At 36.7% G+C, this 13,778-nt stretch overlaps 1 long non-coding RNA gene across 1 annotated transcript; it reads right to left on the reverse strand.

The window, feature by feature from the left end:
• Positions 1-3,623: 3,623 nt before the first annotated feature.
• On the reverse strand, positions 3,624-8,021 carry LOC126814298 (uncharacterized). Its single transcript, XR_007677522.2, has 3 exons — positions 7,447-8,021; positions 4,880-5,232; positions 3,624-4,743 (listed from the first exon to the last, which is right to left on the reverse strand). It is a non-coding gene; the product is annotated as an uncharacterized LOC126814298 (long non-coding RNA).
• Positions 8,022-13,778: the final 5,757 nt, after the last annotated feature.

The following is a 13,778-nucleotide window of genomic DNA, read 5'->3' on the forward strand; positions in this document are numbered from 1 at the left end:
TTGATTATTTCAATATAGTAAATTGAATAAAGAAACTACTAATTATTATGAGGGTTTTAGTCTATCACCTTTCTTCGTAAACAAATGAAATGGGGTTTAACGTCCTACTGTTCTGTTCCGTACTGGGCTTATGAAGACGGGCATACGCCATACAGTGTGCCATGAGGGAAATTCTGCCCGGACAGCGGCACTACGGCCTACTCTTATATCGAATTCCAACTGTCAATGGATCTTTTACGTGCACGCCAATGTGTACACGAGCCATCGGTTTTTCGTCCCACCCGACAGCTGTCTTTGTCAGGCCCTCCGTCCTCAATCACTGACAAGGTAGGAACCACTCCGGAAAATCAGGATGAACATTCTCGGCCAATGCAGGGATCGAACACCCGACCTCCAGGCTAGCGAGCCAGCGTCTTACCCACTTAGCTACCTTGACCCCCTCTTCATAAACAAAAAAAACCCACTATATATCATCGAAATTGTCTAGGATAAATACTCCATGCTGTGCGCTGGCATCACGCCCGTTATATATCAGGTGGGGAATTATAATTGTCATTGATAGCCGATAGATGACCAGGGTTAATGGAAACATTTTTATATTGTAATTTTCAATTAAAACAATCGTTACATATTTGAGGACAAGAATGTTCAATTGTCTGACCCTGGTAACTTTGAATATAAATACCCGATTAATACGTGAATTAATGTCATACAATTTGATCAAGATTTGATCTTAATGTCATTTAGGTGATTTTACGGACGAGTTCAGTAGGTAATAATAATATATCTATTTTATTTTGAGAGAATTATTTCCCGTGTCAGCAGAGCAGAGAATAGGTAATTATGTGGATTCATACTGGGTAGCTAGGGTAATGGCGTTCAGTGCTAAATGATAAGGCCTGCTCCATTTTTCGTCATAGGTCACGAGATGTAAACAGGGTTAGCTCTAATCCCAACCCTAGCCCTAACCCTGGACCTAGCCCCAATGCTTACGCTAACTTTAACCTACAACAATCACGTGCCTTAACTTTATTTACATCTCAATGACCCTTGAAAAAAATTGAGCTGGCCTTAACAAATAGTTTTAGCCGGGTAACGACTATGATTAAGGTACAAACCACGTGATCTTTCGTCATCAATGATGTTATTTATAATGTCAACAATAATAACTAATAGGTCCTCAAATCGTGTTGCCATAGAAACATTTTATTTAATACTAGCAATCTCAACAAGAAAATAAAGGTAATTTATTTTAGATAATATTAAAAGCCACCGCAAACTCCACTACATGACCTGGCCTACTGGTCTAATTTCCAAAGTATGGAAAATTATTTGAAATTACGATCAATCATAAACATGTTTTGTTCAAATGATGAAAACTTCAACAGAGAAGATTTTTTAAAAATAGATATTGTTATATTAATGGGTTTTTAAAATCCTTCTGAACATGATCGTTATTATTATTATCGAAATGAAATAAAATGAAATGAAATGGGGTTTAACGTCCTACTGTTCTGCTCCTATACTGGGCTAATGAAGACGGGCATACGCCATGCAGTGTGCTACGAGGGTAAATTTGCTCAGACAGCAGAGCTACGGCCTACTCTTATATCGAATTCCAACTGCTAAGAGATCTTTTACATGCACGCCAATGTGTACACGGAACCTCGTTTTTTCGTGCCATCCAAACGACTAGACAGCTGTCCCTGTCGGGCCGTTATTATCGAAGCATAATTGAAGAGACAATTTGCCTGACTTCAGTGTTATATAAATTAGACACCCAATCATATGACAGACCCAAAATCAACCCTCTAGAACACCGAATGGCTTGGATATTGCGTAAAACTCTTATATGGCGAACAAGTTGAAAGGTTCCGAAAGTTCACGAAGACTGTGGATAAGAGTGAGAAATGGGGTTTAACGTCCACTCGACACAAACTAGGTCATTTCGGGACTAACGTATGGTTTAATTTTATTTCAATAATTCGCTTGCGCGTAGGGGTCTTTAGCAGTGGGAGGAAACCGAAGGAACCGGAAAAAAACTCACGAGATTGGACAGGCGACCCTACTCCGTGTCACGTACAACCGGAGAATCAAAACCACGCCATTTGACTCAATGACAGACTCTATGATACAACGTGCACGCGTTAATCTTTCGGCTATCCTAACCCCAACAATAACCTGTTTTAACACAGTCACTGCTGAACTGGTGTTAAAATTCCTATTTGTCTCGCATCAACCGGCTTAATCAAAACATATCTGTTTACTTCTTTTCCTCATTCAATTCCCTCTGTTCCCATCAGAGGTCGCGACAGGGTGTTACAGTCGGTGCGCCGACCCAGATCCAATAAGAGTTTAGCACACGCTAATCCACACTGATCAACAGCGAATTTTCGCTAGTCCGCTACAATCACTGATAAGGATGAAATATTAACTTTTTTCCTGCGACAAATTAAATTCTAAAACATTTTTTTTATGTATTAGAAAAATAAATAAAGGCGTTTGACGTATTTGTAGGTACAAATTATTTCCTATTTAGTGCAAATGGGTATTAAAATGAGTAAAAGTCTCCATTATGCCCGAACTAGGATGTCTTACGTAAACAATGTACGCGCCATTGAGCCAATGATTGACGTTGCGTGATGAGACGTCACGTGTTAGTAGTCATCTTTTACAGATTACTTTCGTAATCCTCTGTGAAACAGATTGACGCTAACCGTGCAGCCATCCAAACCCCCGCGGATAAAAGAACGGATAATTGAGAGAAACACATCTTTCTATTCTTCATTTTAAAACTTTTTTTTTTAAAATTAAAATTAATTATTGATAAAATTGAACCATATGTTAGTCCCGAAATGAAATAGTTTATATCGAATGGACGTTACCCCCCTCCGCTCTCTCTCCCTCTCTCAATACTATGTCTCATAGTGAATTCCGTACTTTTTTCCGATTATTATGTGACGTATATAGATAATAATCAAGTTTAAAAACAAACAAACTTAAGAGTTGGCCTTTCGTCCTCTTCATTGCCGACTTGTTATTAATGTGCCACTGGCGATTTATTTTCTCCAATCAAACTTAAAATGTCCGCGCAGCCAGAAACAGCATGCGCACTCCCTCTCACATTTTAATACCTTGCTTGCCACAGTTGTAGCATTCATCCATTTTGGAAAAAGTCTGATTTAAGTTTAGATTTCAAAGACCAAATGACGTGTATAAAACATCATTTTGCAAAATGCGAATTTATTTTATGTTTTAAATATTATTACAGAGATAAAAACTGGAACCTGAAGTTCAACTCACCGGAAATATCCTAGATGTGGCGAGCGCTGCCCAGTCCACAGGTTAGAGTTACTGTTGTGGTGCAACCGTCTCTTGAAATGTTGACAAAACGTCTGAAACATTCAGTATATCGTGTGAATTGGCTCTTATGACAAACAGTCGGAAACCTTGTAATACCCATAGACATGGGCGTCACACATTTTTTTTTCGGGGGGGGGGGGTCTAAATATACTTCGACCCCCCCCCCCCCCAATTTACATAATAAGCCCTAACTCCTATTTATTTACAACAATTATTAGGATTAGTTAAGATTCGACTATCTGTATAAATCAATGTACAAATTAAAACACAAACACTTATGTTTATTTTTTGAAATCCATTTATAATACACAAAATGTACAAAATACTTTAAATATCTATACAACTTTCTTGTAAATTTCAATGTGTATGTATTGTAGTTAACAAGGTGATTGTCAAATATGCATCCTCATAAACTAAAGTTATGTGATCAAGTTTTGTTTCATTTGAATCCTCCTCATAAAAAATCCCCTACTAAACTATCTTTGTCGTATTGTTCATAACTCAAGCGTAACATTCAATATGTAAAAGTCATGAAAAAATATGAATACGGCACCCCTGACTTAAACATGATAAACATTGTATTGGTGTGATGTTTTAGTTTAACCCCGTAAAATATGCCAAAACAGTGTTTACAGAAGACTAGTGCCCCCCCCCCCCCAGTGCGAGGATGACCCTCCCACGCTCTCCCTATTGCGCTACACTCTCCCTATCCGGCGTCACAGATTGTCAACATTTTATAATATATAATGTCATTTGCGCCCCCCCCCCATATATATTTTACGGCTACCCCTCTGGGATTATGCGTTGGGGTAAGGGTAAGGGTTAGGCTTGGCCCAGGGTTAGGGTTAGCGCTAGCCCTATTTACATCTGGATATTTTAACGAAATCTGCAGGTCCTAACCTGCAATCCACATATGACGTCATATTTGCTACAATGTGCAGCACCGTCTCCGTTCCGTTCTAGCACTCTGGACTTCAACAGAATACAAAATATATTCACAGTCTTTATAATTGTAAAAATAACATCTCCATTTTATACACCATCAAGTTAAATGTTTAATATTGTTTTATAGTTAGTATATATAGATAGAATTCAATGTTCAAGTTAAATGTTTAATATTGTTTTATAGTTAGTATATATGATTTAATATTTTATACACCATCAACAGACTAGAGCCACCAGACTATATCTCCATGTTCTATATTAAAGTGTGATAATGAGAGATGTTTGTTGTGTTGTCTGTAGTCGTACTTGTCCTGCCCATCATCACTGTAGATATAACTAATACAACCACACTTTATAAGCTTCTTCTCCAGTATCTTCTCTAATTCCTTCACTGTTTGATCTCTACTAATACTTATAGTTATCTTATAACACCCACTGTAAATACAGGTAAATATATATTATAATACTTATATCATACAGGTAAATATATATTATAATACTGTATATACAGGTAAATATAATATATTGTCAGTTTAATTAGCAAGTGAATAAAGACCATGTTTCTACTTACTTGTAGTTTATTATAGTAAGTTCAATCATATCATCTTTTTCTTTAATTATATTTTTATTTGTCTCCTCGACTCCTGTTTTAACTTCCAGAACTTTCACCCTTGACTTGAGTTGCTCATTGTCTGACTTGAGTAGTTGATTATCTGACTTGAGTATTTGTATTTCGTTAGCTTGAGTCTGATTTTCTGACTTGAGTTGTTGTATTTCATTCTTCATTCTATCAACATCTTGTTTTAGTTGATTAGACTGATGACAGTGTATGTTGTTGGTCTTGCCTAGTTGTACATTATTTGAATCGTACAAATTAACAATCTGTTGTTGGACAATCTGTTGTTGGACAATCTGTTGAAGTGACTAAAAACAAAAAAACAACAAATATATCTATTTATATTTAAATTTTACTTAAACTGAGAGAGAGAGAGAGAGAGAGAGAGAGCGAGAGAGTGGTCGTATCTTTCTATCTCTCCCCTGGCTGTCAACCATCAAGACTAACATAATCAGAAATTACGATCTAAGACTTGTGACGTAATTGTGACTGGTGACATGTGACGTAATGATGTCTCGTTAATACCGTAAATACAACCTGATTTGAAAACACTATTAATGTTAATTCGGGGTGATCCCGTTATCCCCCCTCCCCCTCTATTGTAGGAGCAGTCAAAGGTGGGGTTTATTAAAACTATAGTCCGCCTCATAGAATTGTGATTACAACAAAAGTTAAACACGACAAAAACAACTTTATATGGTTTACTATATTTATCATAATCTATATGAAATAGACAACAAATATCAAAAACAAATCATAAATCCGTGAAATAGAGTCGGTATATTCAATACCACATTTTACCCCTGTCTACAATTCGAGTCTTAAATCACTTATACGATGTTCTACTTTTTCGTCTCATAAATAAATCGTACACGAATTTGAGTGTTTGTAAATTTTAAAGATAAGTTGTAAATACCCCTATACAGTGATAATGAGTTTCTAATCATATATTTGATTGATTCATGAGTAAATATTGAATACAAGATAGGTGAATAATATATAAGTTAACTTATGTCATATATTTTATTGGTTAACTAGGTGAACAGGTAATAATAATAATACAGTCTATATAATACTTTCTTTACTAGAGTTTAACACAATAGTCACGTGTTAGAGTTGGATATTATATTATACAGTTGCTATGTTTAAAGATACATTCCCACGTTTATCGCTCCCAAAAGTTTGGTATATAAATTGCAAGTAGAGTCATCCAAGCTGGCTATAAAAATACTGAATTCCATGATAACACCTATGGGAATCATAGACAAGCATGTGACGGTATAGCCCTAAAAGTAGATTTTGTAATTAAACGGCGGGAAAAGAAGTTGAGAGGACAATCCAGGGATTTAGTTTGGCTTCGATATTTGTGGTAAATTGACAGCGACTAAAGGGTAAATACGGGCTGGTAATGGATAGCCCCTCAACCATGTCACGTGATAAACATGGCTGATTCCTGTTGTCATGGAGTAGTTGTCTTACTATTAAAATGTCTTGAAAGAAATTTAAAGCAAAGTTTTGATAAAGAAATTAATTTGAATATGTTTTTAGTTCAAGTATGTTACACAGTTTGTACGAGAGGAAGTACCTTTAATAGTTATATTATCATATTACACATTTTGTACGAGGGGAAGTCCCTCTATTGGTTACAATATAACCTAGTGATATTAAATAAGGGGAATACCCTCAACATACAGATAAACCGGTTTGACCAGTTTATGACTATAGGTATATTGTAATAAATTTATTATAGGTAATATATGCAATCTGGTATCTAAGGGCGTGAGACCAAGGCCCTATTATAGGTGATATATGCAATGTTGTGGATTTCAACCCAGGCTTGTACGTGACCAGTAATATCGTCTACAACTGCCAAACCTTGTGGGTTTTATCAGAGCTCCCCGGTTTCCTCCCACTGCCAAACCTCGTGGATTTTATTAGGGTCCCCGATTCTCTTCCCGCTGTTAAAGAACCTTACGTACAAGCTAATTATTGAAAATGAAACATGTTATTACCGAAATGACCTAGTTTGTTTCTCCCTTTCATCCCCACTACCACCACAAGCCCACGCCTACTTTTCCAATTTCAATAAATATATTATTTCATTGTCTGTATATTGTGGGATGGGGGGGGGGCTAGTTGCGCGCTGTGTGCGCTGTATCATAAGGTCTATCATTGAGTCAACTGGCGTGGTTGTACGTGACAAGGAGTGGGGTCGCCTGTACAACCTTGTGGGTTTTCTCCGGGTCCTCCAGTTTCCTACCACTGCTGAAGACCCCCTACGCGCCAGCGAATTATTGAAATAAAATTGAACCATGTGTTAGTCCCGAAATCACCTAGTTAGTGTCGAGTGGACGTTAAACTCATTTCTCTCTCTCTGTATATCGGACCCTGGTCTATTTGTCAGCACTATATGACTGGATAAAACCGAATTCAAATTATTTCAGTAATCGTGGTTGTATGAATGAGTTGGGTTCAGAACTTAAATCCGTTAAAATACCCCGAAACATGTTAATTCTACTCACAGTGTCAGCCATGATGTTGTTGTTATAGTAACAGATTTAATAAACACAACCTTCTTCCACTCTGATCGACAGCAGAAATGGCGAGAAAAACAAAAATGGCGAGACAAATACAGGCAGGAAATATTTATTAAAATCTCCAAAAGGGAAATCACCGTCTATTTGTGGCTATGACCTAAGCATTGTAGACTAGGTTATACTGGTCTTGTGCTTAACAGTTACAAAATAATAACATGACGATTTAGTCTACTGTATTACGTCAGTATATCAATAAATAACGGGCATACCCACAATATGAACCAGATAAAACAAGTCAATAATGGGAATTCCCACAATGTTATTCAGTTTTACTAGAGAGAGAGAGAGAAATGGGGTTTAACGTCCACTCGACACAAACTAGGTCATTTCGGGACTAACACATGGTTCAATTTTATTTCAATAATTCGCTTGCGTGTAGGGGTCTTTAGCAGTGGGAGGAAACCGGAGGACCCGGAGAAAACCCACGAGGTTGGACAGGTGACCCTACTCCTTGTCACGTACAACTGGGGATTCGAAACCCCGCCAGTTGACTCAATGACAGACCGTATGATACAGCGCAGCGTGCACGTGCTAACCATTCGGCCATCCAACTAAATATCATTCCACCAAACTTGTCTTTTTACATCTAAACTTAAAGTAGCTAAGTCTCTAACTCAATATCATCCAAACTTGTCTTTTTACATCTAAACTTAAAGTAGCTAAGTTTTTAACTCAATATCATCCAAAGTCTTACACGTTGAAAATACGAATTATTTGTCAATTCAAATCAACATTGATTTTGTGATATTACCGGGAAAAGATGGGCTTCTGATATCCAATATTTAAGACAAAATAAACATTTTACCATTGGTACACGAATCGTGTACCATAGTGCGTTTTAGCCTCATTTGCAACAAGTGACCAGAAAGAACGAGGCTAGACATATTCAACTGGAGAGCCTGCTCAATAGACTGGAATAACCAGACGCTAGAAATTGTTATAGGGTTGAGACACATGCCTTATTTCGCTGGACATAACTGATTTGAAATTAGAGTCAAAACGGAAACAATTGAATGTAAATCAGTTTATATACAATCAGATTACATTGTTATATGCGTTGCGACACATTTGGGTCAATTTCTAGGTCCCAAATATTGAGATTTAGCTCCTTTAACCTCTGTTCATTGTGACGTGGTAATAGTAATAATGTTTTACCTGGACACATCCATGGGCGTCACACACGGGGGGTGGGGGCATAGGTTTTATTTTCGGTGGGGGGGGGCTGAATATACTTGCCCCCCCCCCCCGAAAAAAAAAGAGAAAATTTACATAGTAGGCCCTAACTCCTATTTATTTACAACAATTATTAGGATTAGTAAAGATTATATCTGTATAAAACAATGTACAAATTAAAACACAAACACTTATTTGAAATCCATTTATAATACACAAACTACTTTAAATATCTATACAACTTCCTTGTAAATGTCAATGTGTATATGTATATAGTATTGTAGTTAACAAGATGATTGTCAAATATGCATCCTCATAAACTAAAGTTACGTGATCAAGTTTTGTTTCATTTGGATCCTCTTCATAACCAGCGGCTGCCAGGCAGGATACGCCCACATTTTCGAGAGATGGATAGAAAACAAGCTAAAAAGGAAGTGATTTTTCCTACAATCAAGGGCCATAATTCAGAAAATTACAATTCGATATGCGCGAATATCGAAAGGAACCGAGATCTTTGGGTTATAAACTTACATTTCAAGTTTCAACAAAATCGGATAAAAATTGTGACCTCTATAGGGTCCACAAGCTAAAAACGTGATTTTTCGTACAATCAGGGGCCATAATCCATGAAGTTTCGATCCGATACATGCCAATATCGAAAGCAGCCGAGATCTTTTGGGGATAAACCTATATTTCAAGTTTCGTCAAAATCGGATAATAATTGTGACCGGACGGACAGGGGCGACGGCATAATACGTCCACATGAAAATGTGGGCGTATAAAAATTATCCTACTTTGTCGTGTTGTTAACTCAAGCGTAACATTCAATATGTAAAAGTCATGAAAAAAATATGAATACGGCACCCCCTGACTTAAACATGATAAACATTGCATTGGTGTGATGTTTTAGTTTAACCCCGTAAAATATGTCAAAATACTGTTTACAGAAGACTAGTGCCCCCCCCCCCCCCCGAATACCTTGTATATCGACTAGTACTGATATATTTCACGTGTTAACAGACGTGGAAAGTTTAATTTATAATGGTGGATCTATTAACTTGTCCCTTGAAATAATTTACCTTCTTTTTTGCTTCAGTCGATTATTATGTAATGGGGATTGCGATTGTCAGGTAACTTCGGAACGGGGTGGTGGCGGTGATGTGGAAATCGAAAGGGGTCGTACTCTCATAGCTTCACGTCAAAATTGAAACTTACGTTAAAAAACCAGCCCTTTAACGAGCCAATTGTTGACGATTGGACATGAGTGAGGATAGATCACGCCTACAATTAAATGACAACATAAACATATTGTTTAGTAACTGGCTCAGAATAACACAATTATATGGAAATCTCACGCTACATTGAAACAGGAAAGCAAATCGACTTGGCTACTGTACTGCATTGATCAGCGTATCAATAGAGCGATAATAGCTGCCCTCAACTGTCATCGTAGGTGTCGAGGCTAGTTTTCAACATGGTGGTGTCACTTTACCTTGCCCTGACAGGGTGTATAGCTCTATTTTAAGAACATTGAAATAGACGAAAATGGTTCTAAAAGCACATTTTATTATAACATGAATGTATGTAAAGGGATTTATATTCAATTTCTGAAATAAATATTGTAATTACTATTCAATGTTTGATAGACGTTTTATCATTTCTAATGAATTATGTTCGGTGAAATGCGTGAACCTGTTGTTCAAATTGAACGGCAGTCGTTTACGATTGTTTTCAGATTTGAGTGAAGTCTGTGTCACTACAGGCCCGGGACGCTTGATTTGATATTTGTTTATTTTTTGCAATGTATATTTTCTGTCTTGTCCGCAGGTTTATCTTGTAGATTTTTGTTTTACGTGTAGTGCGGTCCTCCTGCACTTACTATTAGTCTATTCTATACAAGCTTTTTTTATTGTGATTGTGCACATGTCGTTTGTGAATTAATTAGCCTTTATGTAGTGTTATGTGTCGCTGGTTAATTGTGAAAAACACAGATGCCAAAAACATTCAACGTGTGGCGCATACCCTCTTCTGGTACACATTTTATTCGCGGATCGAGTTTACTGACGGAACAGTATACTACATCATAATGCGTTACTACAAATGAAATGAAATGTAATGGGGTTTAACGTCCTACCGTTCTGCTCCTATGCTGGGCTAATGAAGACGAGCATACGCCATACATTGTGCTATGAGGGAAATTTTGCCCGGGTAGCGGCTCTATCGCCTACTCTTATATCGAATTCCAACTTCCATGGGATCTTTTACGTGCATTCCAATGTATACACGGGACCTCGGTTTTTCGTCTCATCCGAAGGACTAGACAGCTGTCCTTGTCAGGCCCTCCGTCCTGCATCACTGACAAGGGGGAACCACGCCGATAAATCTGGATGAACTTTCTCGGCCAATGCAGGGATCGAACACCCGACCTCCAGGCTAGCGAGCCAGCACTTTCCTACAAATCAATGGTGTCTACTCAATCCGGATGGTATCTCTTGAACCTCAGCGTTTTATCCCGAATGACCTGACTCTCTAAGAATCTAGCGTCTGTTTACCGATCTCCCAGAGCTCTGATGGTTTTCTACCCTAGGGTTTCGGCTTTCAATTTACCTGGTCAAATATGACGTAATTAATTATAATGATTGGTTACTAAGCCCAATAACGCAATAGGAATTTTCCTATTTACTATCATGGTGATATTTTCTTCACATAGAACCAGTTATGTTTACCAAATTTTAAATCTTTTAATGTGTCAACCCATCCCCCATTCAATTTCCAATAATTAGTTAACGATATAATATAGTCGCACAGACCATAGTATTACATTTACTAATTACTTCCACATTTTCTTGTTGGATATGATTTTATGGCACCCGAAACCATAGTATACACGACTTGTGTACTGACTATAAAATGTTCATTATGTTCTAAATAGTGTATATTATGATCCTATATCTTCATGGAAAAAGAACAACATCATTATTGATTGAAATGCACCAACATTGAAAAATAATTAGTTTTTTTTTTGTTAATATTTCTAATATTAAGGAAAATATTGAGTTAAGAGAATTTAGCTCCTTTAAACGTCATCTTGTAACTGACACGAAATAAAACAAGATAATTATATGGAATATTATTTACTTAGATTTTGCTATGCTTCATAAAGGTAGGAGAACTTTGGAACCTAATTGTACTCTCACACAACCGTATCAAGTACTATTTATTTACAAGAGTATAGCGGTTTAAAGGCTCAATACCACTCTTTTTGTAACTGAATAATATGTCCCAATCTTTATTCTGATCAACAAATTGTACTTTTTTACAATATTCCAATTAATTGATGATAAAAATTTCATCTTAACACACCTAATTTAAAAAAAATGGAAAAATTCAACTAAATGATTTGAAAAACCTGACGTAAAGCTTTTCGAATGTGACTTGGATTTAAAAATATTTTTGAACCCTTTGGACAAGTAAAATAGGATTTAATGGATAATTTACACAACAGGTGGGACACTAATACATCTAGTACTTAGAATAAGGCTATTATTTATTTTCTGGAGCTGTCAAGTCAGCAAGAGTGTTATTGTCCCTTTAATGAGTACGGCTCCGGGCAGGTGATAAATTAGAATTGGGATATATTGGGTTATAGTGTAGGCAATTATATGAAACACATTATATCCTTTAAATCGTGCCCCGAGAGATAAAATACAATAATATTACAAGCTGTCTTTGTCTTGTTACTTACATTATCTTTTACTCTATTGTTTCTCCGGGTTAACTGGGATTGTGTTTTAGTGTAGGCAATTATATGAAAACACGTTATATCCTATAAATCGTGCCCCGAGAGATAAAATACAATAATATTATAAGGTGTCTTTGTCTTGTTATTTATTACGGATTCGTTCACATTATCTCCTAACCTATTGTTTCACCGGATCCTCCGGTTTCCTTCCACTGCTAACGACCCCTACGCGCAAGCGAATTATTACAATAAAATCAAACAATATGTTAGTACCGAAATGACCAAGTTTGTGTCGAGTGGACGTTAAACCCCACCTCTCTCTCTCTCTCTCTCTCTCTCTCTCTTTCAATATTATGTCTCCTTTAAATAAATAGGAATTCACAGAGGGGGGTGGGGCAGACAATTACAGTCAAATTTTAACCATATAATTATGGTAGTGAGACGCGGCGTTACGGAAAGGCTTCGTGAAGTAAATAGAGGAATTTATTGACGCCTACAGCATCAGACTATAATGTAAGAATATGCTAGTGAATCTTCATGTACAATGACATTAGCTAAATAAGCACGACAATGACATTAGCTAAATCAAACGAATTGGTTTAAATAATACACTCCGTAATGTTATTTTGATGTTTACAGGTTAAATTTGCCCACTAGCAGTGATTCAAATAGCACAGCAAATACTTTTAAAATACAATAATTTAACATTAGTGGATCAAAGACGGGCTATTCGTGACTGTCGTTTGCGTTTAGTACTAAAGCGTAGTGCAGAAGAGTCTGACAAGGGTATGGGATAAAAAAAAAACACGGCTGCGTGTACACATTGGCGGGCACGTAAAAGATCATTGGTAGATGGAATTGAAATAAGTGTAGGTCGTAGCGCCGCTGCCCAGGCAAAATGTACCGATAATTGAAATGAATCGGGAGATAAAATCTGACATAATAATCACAGCCCAAGCAGAAGGAGATTTAAACATACATTATGACGTCACATTAATAATGATGTCATTGTATTAATCATATTAAACATTCATTATACAAGAGCTAAATCTGTCTATTGCACGTCTTTCTTTAGGCCTGACATGTTATATAAACTATTAATTAGACATTAATTAACTTGAAAAGACCATAATCAACTCTCGATGGCATCGGATTTCTCCGATATTAAATGGATTATAATGGTTCAGCCATATTTTTTGATTTAATTTAAAAATGGAGGTGCGAGAGTTAGCTTCGAACAACAAGTACGGTGGTTGCAATTATTGCACACGTCTTGTCAAACTTTCAAAAGCTAATATTATCTTCGCTGGCAATAGAGTAATTTGAATGAAATTTTCAAACT

The sequence above is a fragment of the Patella vulgata genome, chromosome 3 (genome assembly GCF_932274485.2).
Source record: "Patella vulgata chromosome 3, xgPatVulg1.2, whole genome shotgun sequence".
Classification (NCBI taxonomy): domain Eukaryota; kingdom Metazoa; phylum Mollusca; class Gastropoda; family Patellidae; genus Patella; species Patella vulgata.